At 33.0% G+C, this 22,203-nt stretch overlaps 1 long non-coding RNA gene across 4 annotated transcripts; it reads right to left on the bottom strand.

Annotated features, from left to right (window-relative positions):
- Positions 1-218: 218 nt before the first annotated feature.
- LOC133782429 (uncharacterized) lies at positions 219-11,029 on the bottom strand. Of its 4 annotated transcripts, none has more exons than XR_009870500.1 (5): positions 10,720-11,029; positions 10,454-10,555; positions 10,085-10,136; positions 1,269-1,426; positions 219-666 (listed from the first exon to the last, which is right to left on the bottom strand). It is a non-coding gene; the product is annotated as an uncharacterized LOC133782429 (long non-coding RNA). The 4 variants fall into 4 exon arrangements; XR_009870499.1 differs by having other exon boundaries at positions 10,085-10,142; positions 10,720-11,028; XR_009870498.1 differs by lacking the exon at positions 10,085-10,136 and having other exon boundaries at positions 10,720-11,022.
- Between the last annotated feature and the right edge of the window lie 11,174 nt (positions 11,030-22,203).

The following is a 22,203-nucleotide window of genomic DNA, read 5'->3' as shown; positions in this document are numbered from 1 at the left end:
ATAATTATAATAATAAGATGTCAGGACATTTTATATAAAAGTTCCAATTGAGTTTCAAAATGTTATGACTAATGCTTCTAATGGCATTTTTTAAACATTGTACAATCTTATACCGTGGCTTTTACAAAGCCTTTTTTGTTTCTATTTTTAACATTTACCTATTATAGTACTATCATTTGGAAACCACGTGACTATAATTAATTCAAAACATTTAGAAAAAACAAAAATATAGTTAAGTATTTATATGCAAAAATATGTTCCAAGTAAAATTTACAAGAGATCCATTCTCTACATTTTCCAACAAAAAAAAATCAAGGTACTAAATACGATACAAGATATCATGCAAGCTTAAATGAAGGGCAGAGTACTACTACCAAAGAGAAGCAAAAATTCAAGATACTAAAATACAATACAAGGTATCGTACAAACCCAAATAAAGGTTTGGTACAACTACCAAAGACAAACACAGTGATGGAATTCACCCAGATAGGATTGACAAGTCATTGCTCAAGTTACTATTTGTTCAGTTTGGACACCCTCCATTTGCAAGACATGATTTTGGGCTGCTAGAATTACTTGAACTTCAATACTTCATTTTCCTAGAGCTTTAAAAGGATCCGAATAGATTATAGTCAAATGACTTTCTTTATCTTCTATTTTTTGTACCTGTTCATCTCTCAGACAAACGATAAAATAAATCAGATAGTGATACTGAACCATATCATGACCAACATAGTGATTTAAAACAATAAGACATTGACTAGCAATAAAAATTTACCATGACATAATAATAACCCCTTAGGGCATCATAATAAACTCCAACCTATCAATGTGCATAGATTATAACTCTTAAACATTTAATAATATTAAAGGTTATGCACAGAGCATTAGAATTTAGAGCAAAAGGACAGGAAAATAAATTAATTTACAAAAATATTGCAGTAGCTTCATAAGTTGTTTCAACGAGTATTAACCATCCCCAATAAAGCCACTAGGAATGATCATAACAAAGACATATTTAAAAAAAAACTCGTATCAATAATTAAGCCAAGCAGAGTACATAATTAATGAACATAGATGTTAATTCTACAATAAATAATAATTAAGAAAATTGGACCAAGATATCTTGAATCAAATGTCCTTTTAGCCAAGATATGCAGCAACAATATTATCACAATAGATCTCGAGCAATATCAAAATACAGAGAGCGATAAAATGGAATTAAAATCAGTCCCCACAAAAAAGAAAAGAGACAGAAAAATATTTACCATTATAGCTAAGTGGAGGAGTAGAGATTAGAGGAACGGTAAGTTGGTGACTTAGACAGAACTTCGGTAGAATGTCTTTTCCATTGGACATTTAAGGCTTGGAAGCAATCTAGTATACTTTGCAGCCACGTATGTTAGTAAGTGCGGTGGGGAAGATTCTAGAGTAGAGACATAGTAGGTGAGCCATTTTGTCAAACAGGTGGCAGGCATTCATTTTGTTTAAGATAAAAAATTCTTTATTCCCCATATACATTTTTCATTTCTCTCAGAACTTATATACAAATCTAATCAAAAGTTCAAATATCATCTCAATTAAAGAAAATAAATGTTTACAAATCAATCCCAACATATATATATATATTATAAATATTTATAAAGTAGAACACAAAACCAATATCTACAAAACTATCAAGAGAATTAGCGAAAACTCATGATTCTTGCATGTAGTGCTAAATAAATAAATAATTAATGCATTATATCTGATAGACCACCAGTTACGTATGTGTACGCGAGAAGGAATAGGAAGGCTTAAGATAGTCTAGTAGCAGCTGATAATTTTGGGGGAATTGGTTAGGAGTTAGTTTTATGAGTTGAGTTTGGCTGTGCGGCAGGGATAGGGATAGGGATATAAGGGAGTGTTTTGGCTGTAAGAGGTGTGAAGAAAGTAGTAAGGTGTAACCCTTTCGGGTGAGGCTAGGCTCTCGAATTCCTAGTGATTAATACAACATTTTGAGCATTTTCATGCATTCTTTCAGTTAGTTCTCTACTGTATTGTTATTTGGTTACTAGTTTGACAGCTATAAGCTATAGTCTATCAATATCATATATATATATATATATATATGTATATTATATAAACCCAACAATTTCTCACGCGAATCTACTATAAATATATTGCTAGATTAATTAACTCGAATGCTAATCTAAAAACTTATAACAGTAGTTGCCTTCATATATGATCCATATTGCATGCTATCTCTATTTCAGAAATCTCTTAAGGAAGGATTTAGAAGAACATTTTTTACAATAAACACTCTGATATTTTATTGCTTCGTAATTTTCTGACTTACACAAAGAGGGATGATGGCCTTATATAGTCATGTATTCCAGCAAACTTAACCAAACTTAACCTGTCCTAGTTAAAATCGACCATAGTTGGGATAGGATAAGGGATAAAGTTCCCTAGACAAGATAAGGGATAGGATTTCCCGACAAAGACAAAAGCATAAAGATAAGGGATAAGATTCCCCGACAAAAGTAAAAGGCTAAACAACAAAAGCTTGTGGCTGAAATACACAATAATTATTTAAATATTGTTTCATGGTTGACTTCGTAGTCAGAGTCATATGTTGGGTCTTCATGAAGTGGGTTCCATCCTATCGGTTCTTCATCCTGATCACTGCCAGCTAGAGGTTAAGCGTCGTATTCTATATACATCATGTTCCATTCATCTCCTGTGTAATGGAAGAAATAAGGGTCTTGCATATCTGCAGTGTCAGCATATGGGTTTTGTGAATCTTCGAAGTAATCATTTTTTCGCAAAATTACCCCTTCAGTATCGGTCAATTTGTACAGTGACGGATATTTTTGCTCTAATGTTTCTTCGAGTTTGGTAGTCGGATCTGTTTCATTTTTTTAGATATGGAAGGCTTCAAGGACCCTTGTTATTTTGCGAGTATAGTCAAAAGGGAATGTTTTCCAAGGAGCATCTTCTTCTGGCTTGGGCCATAATTCAGGAGGTATAATCTAATTTTTCTCAAACAGACTCTTTTGGATGTCGATGTATTCTTGGCCCCAAGACCACATAATGGCTCTTCTTTTGACCCATAGACTTCAAATGTTGGATTAGTAACTATATTCTGTTCTTCATCAAGCTTGGCATTAAGACTAAGAAAGAGAACAGTATAACAGTTCATTAGGCTAGCAACATTTGGGCTTGGTGGGTAGATAAAAGTAGGCCTATTATTTTGGACCTTTTTTCAGTCCGCTGATATGACCCTTTTCCATTTTTCCAATGGGGCGACCAGGACATAATATCCATTTGGACTTGGTAGGCTGGTTCGAACCTTTCTTGGTCCAAGAAGGATTTTATGGATGTGTGAAAGGCCATAGTTTGTACTTCGACAGCTATGGTAAAAACACTGGCCAAGTACCAGAAAAAGTGAGCTACCAATTTTGATGTGAAGATAGCATCTCGAAGAGGTAGGATTTGGAAAAATGGATACTTTGGATGTATTTCAAAGTCATTTTGTATAGAAGGTCCAAGTTTGGAGATCATAAAACTCTGGATAAAGATTACTCTGTGGGTTGCTCTTTCTCTAGCTGATTTGTTGTATGTTTTTAAAAGGATATTCTTTGCATCTCGGGGAAAAGATTGGTTGTGTGTGACAGAAGAGGAAGAGGCCATCATGAATATGATTGGGATGGTATGTGATTATTTTTGGATGACAATGGGGATGGTTCTTGGTGAGTATCCTGAGGCTAGATTTATAGCAGGGGATGATCTGGATAAGAAATTAGCCACAGTATTGTCTTTGCCTTGAATGTGTTTAATATCAAAAGAGTAGTTGTCAAACCAAACTGCCAATCTCAAAAGTTGGGCATTAGTTGTTTTGCTCTTTTTTTACACCATTCATTCCTTTTGACGCGGCAAAGTCTGTTTCTACCAAGAAATGATGTCCTATCAGATGGAATTCAAATTTTGTAATACCCATCTTTATCGCCAATAATTCTTTAAGGGTAGAATGATAATGGGGTTGAGAGTCTTTGAAGTGGCCACTCTTGTATCCACATATTTTTCTTTTCCCTGTCTTGTCTTGTTCAAGTAGGACCGCCCCCCAATACCGATCTCTAGCGTCTGTTTGCAGGATTCTTTTCCCATTAGAAGGAATCTGCAGAGGTGGTAGTGTCTACATTATCTCCTTTAGCTTTTTGACTGCTATAGTTTGCTCTTGTGACCATGGTAGAGTTTTCTTTTTAAGCATGTCGCTGAGTGGTCTTGTCATTTCCGAAAGTCGCAGTACAAAATCTCGTAAATAGTTTACAATTCCTAGGAACTGTTGAATTTGGACCTTTGTGAAGTCCTTTTCGGGAAACTTTAACAACTCTTGGGCTATGTGCGGTTGGACTTCATATTGGCCTTTAATAAGCTTCATCCCCAGAAAGTCAATTTGGGCTTGTCCAATGATCATCTTCTTTTCGGATAGCATGACCCCATGGGCTTCTGTGAGAGAAATGAACTGGGCCAGAAGATTTTGATGGGCTTGTTCATCTTGTGAGAAGAGCAATATGTCATCAATGTAGATTAGGACCTTATCTAGAATAGAGCCATAGATTTTAGTCATGGCCTTTTGGAATAGTGATGGGGCTATTTTGAGACCAAAGGGAAGGATGGTCCATTGATAGTGATGATTTGGAATGCAGAAGACCATTTTGGGCCTATCTTCTTCTTTGATACCCAACTGCCAAAATCCGACCTTTAGATCGAATTTTGAAAATATTTGAGCCTTTTACATACTTGCAAATAGTGAATTTTTATTTGGTAGGGGGAATTTATCATCTGCCAAAAATTCATTCAGGGGCTTGTAATTGATGACCAGCCTCTGTTTTCCTCGAGCATGTTCTGATCTCTTATTGACGTAGAAAGCATGGCATGCCCATGAAGAGGTGGTTGTTTCGATTAATCCTTGTTGTTGTAGTTCTTTGCATTCCTCAGTTGCCATTTTCTGATGCTTTGGGTTCATGCTTGGGTGGCTTTCCTTGGTAGGGTTAACATCTTCATTGAGCTTAAATGGTAAACTGATGAAGAACTGATGATTTTTCCAAAGAGGGCGTTCACATTTCTGGACGAATTCGGCATGACTTGCGGCACAAGAATTTTCTATGAGTCATTGTCTAACCTTGGAGAATGGACCAGGAGGCATGAGAAAATAGTTTGGTATGAATTCCCATGTGGCAAAATGTTGTTTGTAACCAAGGCCACAAGGAAGGATTCGCACCCTTTTTCTTGGTGTAGACATCAAAACCAATAATTAGATCTTTCCCTGGTAATTTTGAACCAATTACTCTATGAATGATAGAGCATCCTGGGAAGAACTATAATTTGATTGGTTTACTGATGAGCTCTGTACAGAAGATGCTTCCATTTGCAGCGTGGAAGAATTGTTTTTCTTTCCTCTAATATTCTAGAGGGAGAACATAAGGGTTCATCATGGTGTATGATGCTCCTGTGTCGAAGAAGGCTGCTACTTTGACTGGCCGAGCATACTTTGTAGAGAGGATCTGCATGGAGATGATTGGCGATGGTTGTATTGTATTGATTGCTGCCATGTGGTAGAATTCATCTGGGCCTTCTGTTGTTCGAATGCACAGAGGGATTCTGGATTGATCTCGTCATCAGTAGAGAAGATGGATTCTAGATCATTCTCTTCGAGAGATATGCCCGTTGTTTGTTGAATGTGGGAGATAGTTTGGCAGTTTTCCCTTTTGGGCATTTCTTGGCATAATGTCCTTTTTAACCACAGATGAAACATCTGTTAGACTTCTTCCTGAAAGAGTGTTTCCTCCTTAGAAACTTGAATCAGCGGCATCCTTTTTCGTTCGAGGATTTAAAGGTCCTAAAGGTTTTAAACCTTTTGTTGTGTTTCCTTTTTCCTTTTGTTGTGATTCGTAGGTCCTTTTGGCTGCAAACCTTTCCAAGCTTCTTGGATTGTTTCATGAATTCTTTGATAAATTTGTGCTGGGAGCACATCTTTTCCAATGCCTTTAGAACTAGTTGATAGATTTCTCCAATCGTAGCATCAGCTAGGGTTCCTCTTGTTCCTAAGAGAAGTCTGAAGGTTTCTTTTCCTATGGAAGAGAGGAAAGCCTGTTTTAGGTCTGGATCATCAATTCTACCTATTTAGTAGAATCGTTGAGTCATCTTTTTGTAATGCTTCTCCAAATCTCTTTTATCCATTGAACAACATTTTAGTTTAAAGAATTCTGCGCGAAGTCTTTCAGTGACTTGAGCATCTTGTCCGTGGAACTCTATATACAGAAAGGCCAGGGCATTGGTGACAGATGGAAGTTGTAAAAACGTCATTTGTCTGTAATCGCCCAGAATTGTCCACCAGTCTTGTAGGGTGCCTGTAAAATGGGAAACAAAGCTGAGGAGAATCGTTCCTGTCTGTGCTTCCAGTCTCTATGATTCTAGGCTGAGCCAAGCTTGAAACTCTTGGACCCTTTCGCGCCATTTTGATGGAGGGAGGTCATCTAAAGTAAAAGTTTGAAAATTTGAACCTTTACTTTTTCATTTTTGGGGAACATATGGTGTTGTTGATTCATTTCCACTTTCGTCTTCGCTTGTGATAATTGGTTCGGTCTGTGAGTTTGATTCAGCTGGTTGAACCATCAGATGTGGAAATGTTCCATCGTCATCACTGGATAAGCTCTCAGGGTCACTCGATATAGAATCATCAGAAGTTGAGCTCATTTCTTCAGACCAGTCATCTGAAGAATTGTCTGAACTAGCAGAAGAATTTTGATTGTCTGAGTCTGTTTCATTTTCTGCGATGTGGAGAGTGCTTGTATGTCGAATCATTTGTGACAGAGGATTTGTGGCTGGATGAACCATAAGTTGCTTGAGTCCGTCTATCGGTTGGCTTGGTGATTCGTTCTTCTTCCCCTTTTTTGTCTTCTGTTGTTGGTTTTCATTAAGCATGCGCCTTAATCTCACAACAGAGTCCTCCTGTAAAGATCCAGTAATAGGAAAAGGTTGAGAGGTTTTTGGTATTGTAGCAAACTACCAAGGGACCGGCGTCGTATTTATCCCGAATGGGGATGAGCTTCCCAAATAGCTAGTTGAAGATGCCTTTGTCGGTTCTTGTTGGCAGAACCGATTCTTGAGGGATTCATATTGGGTTTTGAGGCTCTTCATCTCGGTTTCTTTTGCCAGGAATACTGGCATCGGGACTGAGTTTGCTTTGATGATGGCTAGAAGCTCTTCATGAGTCTATTGGATCTTTGTAGTGAGTTTGTCAATGACAGTAGTCTGGGATTGTTTTACTGCTATCTCAGCTTGCTTTAAGACCTTGTTTTGGGCAATCATATTTTCTGATTGCCAGTTGAGAACTTCTTCGGCCGGAGATTCCTTTTTGAGAGACCCATCTGCGTTCCTGGTTATGGGATTTTGAACCTTTAGTTGGTGAGAGACTGTACCTTGGTCATCTTTCTTGTCAAATTTCTTGAGAGGAGGAAAATTGGACTCATAATCAGTAGTAGTCATCATACATACTTGTGGAATTTGTTGTAATTGATTTTGAGCAGGAAAAGCTTCTCCATGATGTTGCATCCATTTTGCTGCCTTTTTGTAGCATGGCAAAATGTTATGTTGGGGAGTCGAAAGTGGAGGCTCTTGGGAGCCTGTTGGAGGAAGCTCAATGACCCATCCAGTTGGTTCTGGAGGAGAGTCAAGTAAGCCTTTGGGAGAAAAATATTTGACTATATAGTCAAACTTTCCAGAGGGTTGGCCTAACAATCCTATTCTCTTTTCTCCTTGATATAGCCGTTGCTTAAGTCATTTTCCTGAGCTCGGACGTCGCTTAGGCTTTGGGAGGTCTTCTTCCACTTTTAGGCAACTTTTGCAGTCGCAAACATCCCAATACTTATGTCCATTCGTAGATTCAAAAGCATAAATAGGGCTGCCTTGAGAATCAAAAGATTGGATTTCCACATCAGCTGGTGTAACAGAGGTCATCATATATTGGGTGGTAAAGCAACTGGGAGCCTTTGTTTGAGTTCTGTCAAAGATTATTTCGACATAGCCATCTTCTTTTTTGTGATAAGATGGTTCAGCAAGAGTCTGGACAACTTTTTGAGGTTGATGGAGCATCTCATAATTTGTTATCCATTAACTGGGCAAAATCTTCATAAGATCTTCTGTAGAGATTTGCCTTGGAATATGAGTGCATGTTGGAACTTGGGTAAAGTCTACCAAGACCAGTAATGCTTCTTCAGCTGTTGGAAAAGAAAGATCCAGAGCGTGGTCTTGGAGTCTATATGCCATCTGGTAGTGAAGAGTAGCTCCAATGGAAGTAAGATCTTAGTCAATTCCAGAAAGTTGAACCTCTACTTTGAAAGCATCAGTCAAACGGTTGTCCTTGAGAGACATATTAAAGTTAGGAAACAGTGTACTTATTCCTGTTCCTGTGTTTAATGTAGTTTCTATGGTTGCAATGCTTGCATGTTGGTATTTTCTCATTCGGGTGTCGAGCAGACCCATTCGACAGCCGATTGGAAGGCCCTTTTCGCCATGAAGGGAAATAGTTAAGCGAATGGCACCAAAATGGATATGGGTAAATCCTTGTGCAATCCACTCAGGAATAAACTCAGGAAGGATTTGTAAAGTGACGAATTGGACCTCAGGAGTAGGTCTCAATTGACACTCTCTGAATTTAGATGCTTGGATATATTCTTTTGGATATATTATATAATTTTTTTTAACATAACAGATTCCACAAATAATATATGGGTAATTTTATTCCTGGTAGCAATAACTAAATCTACAACAGTATATATATATATGGTTTTTATACATTATTGAAATGGAATAATATTCCAAAATAAGAATCTAATATTCATCCTTTGCGTTTCATACGAGTATATGCAATATTATTAAAATAAGAACTTTAAGTGAAAATTACTTCACTTTGTTGTAGTGATTATCTACACTTCATTGTTAAATTATGTAGTTTTAAAAAATATGCATATCTAGTATCACACAAAAAAACCAACATTTAATTCAAAACCTAACCATTTGTTTTTCCTCAACAACCAAAAGCTCATCATGAGGAAATCCATAACAGACAAAAAGCTTGAAATCCTAAGTTAGCTAACCATGGCCAATAGGCCCAATAACAACACTAAATATCAACATACCAAAGATTCTCATCCAAAATCACTAAATTTTCTTAAGTTATGAAGTCTGTCACTAACCTAAACTATTGCTGGAACCCATACTCCAAAAAAAAATAAAAAGTTGAGTTTACCAAACATTGTTTATAATTAGTCATCTAACATAAAAGTTGAAAATTGCAGCAGTAAATGAAGCACATGTAAAAACAAAGGAAACCAAAGCACATGCATTTATAGAATTATCAAAGGAAGTACAAATGGAATGAACATAGATGAAGCAAACCTAAATGTACCATCAAAAGCAAGAGAAATGGTAGGCACAACAACATCAATAAGAGTAGAAGTAGAACAAAACATGTCAAGCTTTCCTTTTCTAGCTAATTATTGCAACAAGCTACAACACCAGCACAAACTAGCCAAAAAATACGTGTTGGGAGCAGGACTTTGAGAGAGTTAAATATTGAGAAAGGACACGTAGTAAGACTTGGAATTATGAGCAATCTTAAATTCCCAAAGCTTTAAGTATGCAAATTATTTTCTTCAAGTCTTTTTTTAGTGAGAAAAATTCATTATTATTTTGAAATCATGAAAGTAATATGCTCGGGTCAAAAAAAATACATGTATGCTAACCAGTCAATAAATACCTCAAAAAAATACATGTATGCTAACCAGTCAACTGCAAGTTAAAAAACTGAAATGGGGAGAAAACACAAGTGATAGAGTTCTTTGAATTGTTATCATTTTATTATAATCTAGGCAAAGAAGATGGTGGTTCAATTACTAGCACAAAATTGGCATCGAACTTGTTATTTGAATTAAAACAAAAAGTTGTGATAGTGTGGATATATATACATATAAACACACCATAGACATAAATAATAAACATAGAATTTAAAATAAATATATTTAAGTTCAAAAATTACCTTTCATGTCCAAAACGAGAAAACCCAGAGAAGTAGTCAAACAATGAGGGAACTGAACCTAAAATTTGTTAACTATCAGGTCAGATTTAAGTCTATTTGCTGACAAATTTGTACATATGGATTTTGGGTTAGGAATTAAAGTGGTGTAGCAACTGTGGCTTCGAGGGCTTAAAGCTTCTAGTTGAAACCTTGTCATGATAATATGAACCCAGCAGAACACATATATATACATGTATATTATTAAAATAACACAAAAACAAAACAAATTTGTTTAACCCATCTCAAACAATACATTTATTTATTTTTTGTTCAAAAGCTTATTATAAAAAAAATCAATTTAACAATAAGAATTTGTTCTAATTTTATCACCTTGTAGCTGTCAAGATTGTTGTCAGATCGATACATGAGGCAATCGCCTTGGATGGCATTTCCAGAGGAGTGATTGGGGAGGTCGATGTTGTTAATGGCAGACTAGTAAGTTCCCAAGTAGAAATGGTTTCTAAAATTAGAAATAGCTAGATCTTCCATATATATTTGTGTATATATATATTGTTATAACTGAGAAACTCTAACATCAAAACAGAGCCATGTATAAAACACAAACCCATAACAAATTAGCCAACTCAAAAACTTACCTGAAGAAATAACCCACACTTTCAAAGTCGAAGACTACCAACCAACCATCGTTGCAACCTTCGTCGCAGAGCCTAAGCCCTCATTGCGCCACCCATCATCGTCAGCTCTTTCCTACATACCCAACCTCCAACGCCCTATATGGATTGCGTAGACCCAGTCCCCATAGCACTGCGAGGAGAAGAATAGTCGTGCTGCTGAAGGGTACTGAAGATGAGGGAATGAGTGAAGCTAATTAAGTAGGCCTTCTTTCTTTAGGCGGGGAAAGTGAAATTTTACCCCCAAAAAATAATGAAGCACGCGGTTTTTTTTTTAGAAGATAGCACTTTTTTTTATCATTAATTATCACACTTCACTTTTGGTCTTTTTATTGCGTTTTTTCTAAAGTGTCCATATCCAGTGCTATGATTATAGATTTTTCTTGTGGTGCACCTTAGATAAATTATTTGTCGAACTTAAATAAATTATCCTATAGTATATTTATGGATTAAAATTCCATACTTAGGCCAAAATACACAATTTTACTAAATGCACAAAAAAGTTCACTTTTCATATAATTTTTTTAACTTAACCAAACTCCAAATTATACTTAATTATTTTATACCCAATATATTTCAGCCATATTCATTTTCCCTTCAATAATTTATTATTCGAGATTTTGGATTTGCTTGCAAACCGCTCTTTTCATACTCTTGGCTAACAATAACACATATTGATTGGTCTCCCAATATTTTAATATTATAAAATAATATTCATTATAAGAACCATTATCCCGAATTGAGTGTCTTATCGGTGCCAAAAAGCAGGGCGTTACAAAATTAATTCCTTAAATAGTTAAAAATATATCCATTTATAGAAATTAACAATTTCTATTTATAGAAACTAATAAAATATTTTAGAAAACTATTTAATCCAATTCAGGAAAGTTTGGCTTTTGAAAATCCTAATGTAGGAAAGTAGGTTATTATTGACGGTGAAAACTCGTCAACAAAGTTAGATCGAAAAACTCAGTCTAGTAAGAAATTAATGAACTTAGGTGGCGGTTGGTTGCAAAACAAAAATGTAATGGTATTGGTAATAGGAATGGAGTGGAATATAATTTTAGTTTTTTTGTTTGGTAGAGACTTTGGAATCAGTAACTGAATAAAGATTATTATGTTTGATATAGTATGAAATGGAATGAAATTAAATTAAATTTATATTATTTTGATCAAAATATATTTACTCTATTCTTATATATGATTTTTTTAATCAAATTATCATTATTTTGAAATGTTACTTTTACCCTTATATATAAATTAAACAAATAAATAATATACATTATACCACTACAAGAAAAAATGTTTTTAATAACACCAAAAATGTGTTATCAAAACATACGATAACACTTTCTGATGTGTTAAGACCAACTATGTTATCGTAGGTCAGGGTACTTTATATAACACTTTATCAGTATTCTACAGATGTGTTATTGTACTGTCAACGATAACACAATTTTTGTGTTATTTTAATATATAGATAAGTGTTTAATTATGTTATTTATAGTCGATTATATAACACTTTTTTTGTGTTATACTACACTTTAGTATAACATTTTTTTTGTGTTATACTACACTTTAGTATAACACTTTTTTTTTGTTATACTACACTTTAGTATAACACATTTTTTGTGTTATACTACACTTTAGTACAACACATTTTTTGTGTTATACTACACTTTAGTATAACACATGTGTTATATTAGCTTAGAGAAACATAATCTTTTTTTTAATACACAAAACTAGGAAAACAAATATGAAAGTTGAAGCCAAATAAGGTAACATAAATAGATTTTTATTAATTACTCAAATGTAATTACAATATTTAGTCTACTAGTCTAGGCTTAAGAAATCATATTACAACATAATTTATGCCCAATTCAGATTCCTTTATCACTAAATACAAAACAAGAAATGTATACAAAAATTAGTGAAATACATTCTTCCATTCTAAAGGCCTCAACTAAAAATGTTGTCAAAAATTGCTCCAAAGAAATCATCTCAATATACCTACACATTGTAAAAAAAAAGTCCTTTTATTATTAAGAACATAAGACTTAAGCTAGTTTCCACCTGTAAGCATATAAAGTTTAAATTAAATTTGTAATAACTCCAAAACTTGACGAAACAGTAGGGTATAGCAAGATGTACTACCATGCAAAACAACAACTGAAGCAACAAAACATGCAACTTAAAACAAGGCTTGTGAAATGTATCAAGATAACAAATATATCATTCTCAATTATCAAAAAGTATGTGAGGAAGAATTGATTCCAGAACTCTAAATTCTGTCAATATATCCCCAAAAAATTAAAGAATAAAAACAGAATCACACTTTGACTTCTTATACAACAAAATCATAAAGAAAAAAAATAAAATAAAAAATCAAACATGACAAGAATAGATGTTTTGAGGAGATGGTTTCTGGTATGTCTTAAATTTCTGTTTCCTGTTTGTGTTCTAAACTCTTGGCTTTAGTGTCAAGTTTATGATTTTTGAAGAAAAGGTCTATATATGATATAGAAGAACTCAATCATACTTTATGCTTAATCATTCAACTTTAGTTGCACGCCAGAAGCAAAAGAAAATCTATTTCATTTTCTGCCATCTGTTTCTTGTATGCATAGCGTTATGTGCTATACTAATTTAGGCATATAAGGTCTAGTACTAAGCTCAAAATTACTCTCAATAACTTAACTAAACTAACTGATTTAACTAAATTATATTTATATATATATATAAGGTCTAGTGCTAAAATTAAAGTATGTGCTATACTTACTAATGGTGACTTTGTACTGTACAGGCATTACAGTCTCAAACCCCAAATGAAACTCTAAAAGCTCCAAGCCAGAAGTATAAACATTCAACTAGAAAAAAATTGAAGAAAGACATTTTCCCAAGTTAACAGTTAGAAAAAGAATATTATTTACATACCAGCCAGTTATCCATGAAGCAAATGGTGACCATTTTGGGCCAGCAAGCTTGGTAATCCAATAGTAGAGACCCCCAGAAGTAGAAGCAGAACAGAAGCTAGATACTAAAAATCAAACACAAAATTTTGAGTTTACTAAACATTGTTTATAATTAGTCATCCAACATAAAAGTTGAAAATTGCAGTAGTGAAAGAAGCTATAAAAACAGAGGAAACCAAAGCACATGCATATCTAGAATTATCAAAGGAAGTATAACATCAGAAGCAAACCTAAATGTACCATCAGAAGCAAGAGAAATGATAGACATAACAACATCAATAAAACTAGAAGCAGAACAGAACAAGTCTGGCTTTCCTTTTCTAGCTAATTACTACAACAAGCTATGAATTCAATTGTTCACATGCTTAATAGCCACTCTATCAGTACTCTTGCAGTACCCTCAAAACCAAAGTGTAGGAAGTCATAAGACTAATAAAAAATCTAAAAAACAAAATCCACAAATTGAAAAACTGTACAGAAACCAAAAATAAAAAATCTTACTCAAGAAGCGATAATGAGAGGTTGGACTGTCCAAAAGAAGGCTGAATTATCTAAGTTCTATGATATTACTATGAAATGATTCTTAAAATATACATGGTTAAATTAACTAAAACTTATCATGGTTCTTATCATGCATTACTTTTATAGATAAAAAATGTATAAAAATTATTTTTATTATACAAAATGCAAAGCATAATATACTGATTGGAATAAAAACCATGATAATATAAATTATTAGTGTCATTGCAGGCCTGTAGTGTAGTGCCAAAGAGATCCTCTAATATAAATAATATATGGTTCTTCTAGTATTATATATCTGTAGTGTAGTGCCAAAGAGATCCTTGGGAGTATATGACACACATCAAGACTAGGTCCACATCAAGTTAATATAATACATATTTGGTAAAAAAAATATACACAAAGTACCCAATCTGCCTTGAAATTGTCGTGATTGTTTAAAATACCTTTTTTAATCAAACATTCTGAAGTTAAAAATTGATATTGCTACTATAACCCACCAAATAATTGTTGCTAAAAAAAATTAGTGTCTAATTCATTACATACAGAAAGAAATATCAAGTATACAGCCAGAAAAAACTGGTGCATACAGGGTGGCATGCTTTACTAGACTATATGATCACATGTGGGCATCAAAGAAACCAAACACTAAATTATAAGCTTATGCTTTGGATGCAATTTATTTTGCTTAGTACTTAGTGGGCATCACCCCACCGTAGTTTTAGGATTGGACAGATCTTTTGGTTGTCTATATGCATATTATGCTTTTCAAGCTGAAACTCGATTTAGAAAAACTGTTATTATGAAAGAAAAACTGTTAGCATTGGTTTATGTTCTATTCACTTATCCCATACATTAAGCTATAGTGTGTATAATACTAGTTATGGAGTTGGGGTTTTTTGTTTTTTCTTTCAAGTGAATCTCTACTGATCATGGGAGTGACTAAATGCTTGGGGTACTCTTAGGCACTGGTAGTGATCGAGATTGGTGAGAATTTTGGGAGAGCATTATATATTTTGTCTAGCCTTTCTTTTTATTTTTTAGTTGCAATTTTATGAACTTCTCCACAAATTTACGTTGCCTAAAATGAAAGCATGATGGTCCTAAAAGTGTTGGCAAAAACGAGTTTGAAATAAAGAAAGGAGATTGGAGCTGTCCCAAGTAAGTACCCGCTGCCCATAATGGTTCAGTGAAATTAGATACTCATGGATTATATTTCATAGGATTCATCCCAGAACTTTTTACATTGAGAATATTATATTAATTATAATTAAGTTGAAGGATATTACACTTTCATTAAAATTTTAAAGTAAGTTTTATTTTTATTACTGCAAATTTTCCCTAAAAGTGCCCATTAGTATAGAAGTAATCTGAAATATATGCAAACCCATAGTGCACCCATCCAAATTTCAAACTGTGCAAAGCCTCTTCACATTAATACTTTTGTGTGTTGCAAAATGATTTAATTAAATATCTAAAGTGGTTTAAATATAATTTTATATTAGGTTAATTTCTTATTGTGACTGCTGCAAGGCATATGGCTTTCTATTTTTTGTAATTTAATGATTTGCTTATTTGGCTCAATCTGAATTGTTCCCCAGGATTCCCATACAACTAGCTGGAAATTGAAGGTGTAATAGAGAGCTTTCACCAGTTGAATAGAGGTATAATAACTGCGTTTTTTTTTTCTTCTGTTTTTGCTGGGTAAGCACTGACTTGATTTCCATTTCAGCATCTTTTATATTTTCCCTTTGATGAGCATGATATTTGGTCTGGTTAGATTTTCTATTGAATGTGATGCCTCCTGATACGGGTTTTGATGCACATGCATATTGTAATAATCACATATGGTAGTTCTAAAGGCAGTAGTTCTTTCATGTGGTCACTGTGTGTTTCATATTGAGTTTATTCGATTCTTCCTTTTTATTTGTTGATTTTTCTTAAGGAAGAGGGTGTGTATATATATATATGTGTATCCCTTTCAGTATTGTTTAAGAATTAAGATACAGGAAATGAGAAATTGTATGTTTTTCATTTGTAACCATTTAGAAGCTTAAAAAGATCCTTTTCTTCAGTTAAATTTGATTGATTGATTTTTTAACTCAAAGTTGCGTGTGTATGGCTTAATTTTTGTTGAACTTGTGTTTGGCTGTTTGGTTTCTGTTGAATAGAATAATCACGTGGAATGACTATTACTTTGTTCTAAGTGTTCACATTGTAGTATATTCTTTGAACACTGAAACTAGAAACTAGAAACTAATGGTACAAGGAGTTGAGTGTGAAAATAGAAGATAATAAATAATAGGAAATGATGGTTTACACAACGCTACTATGTTAGGGAGGAATAATATTTTCTTATGGTGTTTTATAATACCATTAATATTTTCTGAAAATTAGGCTAGTTTTCCTTTCTGTTTTTAAAAAGATTTATAAAGCTTATGGTTATTAGATTTTTTTATTTTGGGATAAAGTGAAGTTTAGAGAAATGGGTCATTGGTACCAGTAAGAGTCAAAAGGACCTTTAGTTTAAGTAAGGTGCTTAAACCTAACTTTTCACTCAGTGTGGTTATATAGTTGTCATTTGTAGCCACAAAGAAGGCCCTCTAAGTTTTTTGCATTATATATTTGTGTCAATAAAGTTAAGATTATCACATTCCACCTCCAAAAGCTCTAATTATGGTCATAGATAAAAGCAGAATGTAAGTTTTGGCATTTTTATATACTTTAGTTTGATCTTGGTCTTAATTTATTTAAATGATTGGTTTGATGTTGGATGAAAAATATTTCATTCTAGTTCAGTTATAATTTAGCAAATTTGAAAAATGATCTCGCTGTGTACTATGTTATGAAGAGTTGAACCAAGATCATTAAACAACACTAACCTTGACTATCAAAGATAAACATTATTTAAGTAAGCACATTAATATTTTGGATGGATTTTGTATTTCTTTAATACTATTCATGCTTCTGTTTGATCTTGCTCTTTAATATTTTCCAATTATACATGCTTTTGTTTCACCATATTTAATATGTTCTAATTAATAATTATACATGCTGGATTCTTAACATTTCCTTGGCCAGGTAGTCTCTTGGTCATTTCCTTTATGTATATCCTATCTTGATAGAAATATTTTCATATATAATCAACTAACATCATGAAACATATATTTATATATTATTAATTGCGCTTATTTATTTGTGGCAATTAAGTCTACAGTGGCATTTAAGCCTTGATTCTCTTAAAATATAATTTAAAAATTTATAGTGCATCCCACTCGGTTTTGCACTATGGAATAATTTTGGCTGGTTATATATTAGTATAACTTGTTTTTATCTTTGATTATACATATAATTGTTATTTGAGTTATTTTTCATCAATATTTATGGCTGAAAAATTTAATCTATACATATGGAAATAATTAAAACAATATGACTAAATGAAAAATCTAATCTATACATATAATGAAAAATCTAATCTATACATATAAAATCTTACCTAACCATCTATCAATACCAAGTCAAAAAATTCAAAAAAACACAATAAGTTGTCTTCCTTATATCACCGCAGCACACAAACAAATTTTCCAGAACCTACTTCTCTAATACACACAAGTTTTCAACCTTCCGTTATCACCGCATCACACAATTTTAATCTCAGAACCTATTTCTCTATGGATGAATATTTAAGATATTCAAACTCCTCTAACATTTTTAAGATATTAATAATAAGAGTTAAAAGAACATAATTTCGTACCTCTTGCAAATTAACTTTGCAATGCTCCTTGCCAATTCGATCCACAACCTAAAGAATATAATCAATACCTAAAAGATTAATACAAAATTAAAATTAAATGATACAAAAGAACCATAAAATTCATGAAATTACTTCTTATCAGTTGAAGGTCAAAATAGTTTATTTGGCAGGGTTAAATCGCTAGAGCTGAACATAAAGATGTGTGTGAAGCCATTCTACATGATAGTATCTTATCTTCAAAATGGTTGGTAATTTCTTTTATGTTTATAATTGGATTCTTGTTAGTTATTTTGGTCCAGTCAGTAATCTTTTATGTTTATAATTGGATTCTTGTAAAGCAGTTAGTTATGTTTCGTTATGTTTACTACTGCTATATATACTGTTGATTTGTATACTTTTACATATAGATTTTTAGAAACTTTTCCTTATAATTCAGTAAAAAAATCTGTAATGATTTGTATACTTTTACATATAGTTTTTTAGAAACTTTTCCTTGTAATTCAGTAAAAAAATCTGTAACTGAGAGAAGAGAGATTTGTACTGAAAGAAGAAGGAAGTTCTAATAAAAGTGGCTGCCCGTGGATGTAGCTTAGAGTTCTAAGTTTTGACTCTAATTCGAAGCACGTAATTCTTGGTGTTGTGTTTTAACTGGTTTGATTTCTTGTGTGTTTCTTCTAACTGGTTTGTTCTCGAAAACATAAACTAATAGATCATAAATCTGTATATGGTAAACTATCACAAAAGATTTCAGTTTTTATCTTCAATTTGTACTGTGAAACACAATCTCAAAAAATCATTTCAGAAGAAAAATAAAAATAATTTAGCTAGCACTGTTACCAAAAGTAAACTAAAAATAATGGTGAACCTCATTTGCACAATACAAAAATATCAACATTCAGGGCATTAAAATATAGTAGAGGACAAAAAGAATGGACAAAAAGTATAGCAGGGCATTAGAATGGTAGTGCATAAAAAAACAGGGGCAACGGAGACCCGAGTATATCCACAACAGCAGCCACAGCCAACAATAGATCATAAAAACTTCTGTATTGCTTTTTTTAATGCAAAATGAATGTCCAAAAAGCAACAAGCCACCTTCACAGATCAAAACAGGAAAGGGAAACTTTTCTAGAGCAACTATCATCATATTCATCATCTATGAAGGAAACTTTAAATAACAATTTACCAATTACCAGTATATAGTAGGCAAGACCTTTCTATTCTACACCAATCTAGAAGAACAGAATTTTATCAACTATACTATAAATGAGAATTGGTATATGTATATTAACATTCTGATTCCTTCATATGCACATAAGACTACAAGATAGTGAAAAGTTGCCATGCTAAAAAAATTTCAGTTCTTGCACTCAAATCACACATGATGAACAAACTCCAACAACCATCAGTATAACCTTATTCATTTTCAATTCTGGTTGTATAAACCTGAAACAAAGATCTCTTAAAACCTAACAAACAATATATTAAAACATTAAGAAGACAACCAGAAATCTAAACCCAAAAACAATATTAGTTTGCAATCATCATTTTTAAATCATATAATCTTATAATAATAATAATAATATTTCCAATTTATTATTTTCAAATAAAAAATCACTTAACTCCTAATATATCACCATTATCTCCCATGGGCGTTGCAATAAAGCAACTATAATGACCATCAAAATTCAATTTCATCAAGAACTAACCTTTATTGCACTAACACATAAGACATTGTATTGAAACAAATATACATAGCCATCTTGAATCTATTAGGAAGAAGGAGGAGCATTCTTTAGTCTCAAGTAAACTCAGTGGTTTGAGTTTTTTATTCATCCATAAAAATCATAAAGTTATCCATCTATATCTATTGGCATCAGAACACTTTGTAATGCTAATTTTTGTCATCTTGTAGTTGTAACCATATACACCTAATATCAGACCTATCAAGAAAGAAAAAAAAGACCATAGATTCCTCACCTCTTGAACTAATCCTTGAGCTTTCATCAAATTTCCAAGATTACTGTGTGCATCAACCTGTAACATTAAGAAGAAATGTTATGTTCTATTCAAAGATTTTGTTAAATCATTGAATATCCAAGTGTCAAGAGTCAGAAAGAAATTCTACCAAACGTGGATTCAGTGCAAGAGCCTGGCGACAACATTGAGCTGCCTCATTAAACTGCCCTTTTCGCATATATGCACTTGCTAAATTTTACCATGCATCAGCAAAATTTGGTTGGAGCTGCAAAATAAAACAATCAGTATAATATGGAAAAAATAATTCAAAGAAAGAATATATATATTTTTGCTCTTGAATACTTACCTTATCTCCAGTAAATAAAGACAGTAAATAAAGAGAACAGACTAATGCAATATATAGGCAATAGAATACTTACCTTATCTCCAGTGCAAGCATTAGATCAATTGGATAGGCTATTGCATGGAAAGGTTGCACACTAGGAATAAGAGACATCTAATAGCAAAGATTGAGTGATTTAGAGTGGAACCTGACTGGTAAAGTGGTAATTAGCATCAAATTAAACAACACTTTACCTTTATCTGTCTTCTTAGAATTCCTTCAACTTCAATAAACTTATTTTCACGATCATCCCAGCCGCAAACACACTGGAGAGTGGCACAAATTCAAATATTAGATTAGATAAACCAACGACGAATAGTTATAAAATCCAGACAAAGTTTCACATAGCAACATAAGAGTACAACATAGAAACTATAAGCTAAGTCAATAATGTGTAAAAATGTACACTATTGAATTAAAAGTGCATTTTCCAAACAGCAAAAAGGAAAGGTCGTTTCACCACACATGATGCCTTTAATTTCGCAAAAAACATAATGATTAGATCATACTCTGCATACTAATACTGTATATGAGGCTAAACTAGAAGACCTCGAAAAACAATAATCTACAAGGCCCCTACCCATGCGCCATATACATATTCTATATGAAACAAAAGATGCAATGAAACTTCAGTTGCATTCCCCACTTTTAGAGCACTAATAACTTATTATGCTAGATAACATAAAAGACTTATATAACAGTCAGTAGTGAGAAAAAATAAAACTGAATTAAAACATAGTTTAATATGCAAAGTAAAGTTACTTCTCACAATACCTGTAATGTATGTAAAAGGTTACAAGTTGCTTTTGGAAAATCAGGATGTAGAAAAAGTTCTTGCTTATAGTTTTTATAACAGCTTCAACATGTCCACTGTACATACAAAATCCAGAAATACACTATGTTAAAACATGGAAGAACAAACAGTATGCAATTAGATAAAAAGCTTGCAACCCCTTATAATTATTATTAAACACCTGTCCTTGTAAGCAGAAGCTAGATTAGCATGAGCTTCTGCCATTGCAGAAGCTATACACAGGTCAAATTATAGCAGCTGATGCCAAAAAAAACTAATCACATTATGTACATAAAACTTATCTCCTCAAAGCTATATCATTATCATTTTTTTTTAGTAAACAACACTTATCTTTGTTAATCATAATAATCATCTATCAAAGACATCAACACTTTTGAGAACACGATGTGATTGGAAACATGAGGCTCTTGCGAAATGGTGAGCCAACTTATATGGAGACCATTTAATAAAAACAATATAGCCAAATATTATAGTAGCCATTTATGGCTGTGAATTTTTTTATTTAATCATAATCATAAGATAAATCAGTTTAACATAAAATAATAGTTTTGTACTCCTATGATAGTTGCGTCAAACTAAAACATCATATCTCCAATACAAAAACAAAGAAACATAAACATACATACACTCCACTGTTCAAAACTCAAGATTGGGATTTATTCTACATGAGTAATAAATAGTTCAGTTAATGTGGTGCTATTCTTTGTTAGCTGTGCTTTAGTGTCTCAGTTTCACAGATTCTAGACCATTCATATGTAAGACAATGGCATCAGCTCCCAACTAATCTGAGAAGCCTTTCCAGTTTCCATAATACTTTCCTTACTATTTTGTTTCTCTCATCCGTTTTCAATAAAAAATCGAGGATACCATACTAACCTATTATTTGTTACCTTATCTAAGTAAGGATAGTATTTTGCAACTCTCACTGTCTCTGAAGCCTAATTTAGTTTTGAATGACAAAGTGAGATTTCAGGGAGAGGTCTACAACGGTCAAAAATATAATCCATTCATTCATGAAGTCCCAGTT

Source organism: Humulus lupulus, chromosome 6, assembly GCF_963169125.1.
Source record: "Humulus lupulus chromosome 6, drHumLupu1.1, whole genome shotgun sequence".
In the NCBI taxonomy this organism is placed as follows: Eukaryota; Viridiplantae; Streptophyta; class Magnoliopsida; order Rosales; family Cannabaceae; genus Humulus; species Humulus lupulus.
Note: the sequence above shows the minus strand (reverse complement) of the source record. Positions and strands in the feature narration are given on the sequence as shown.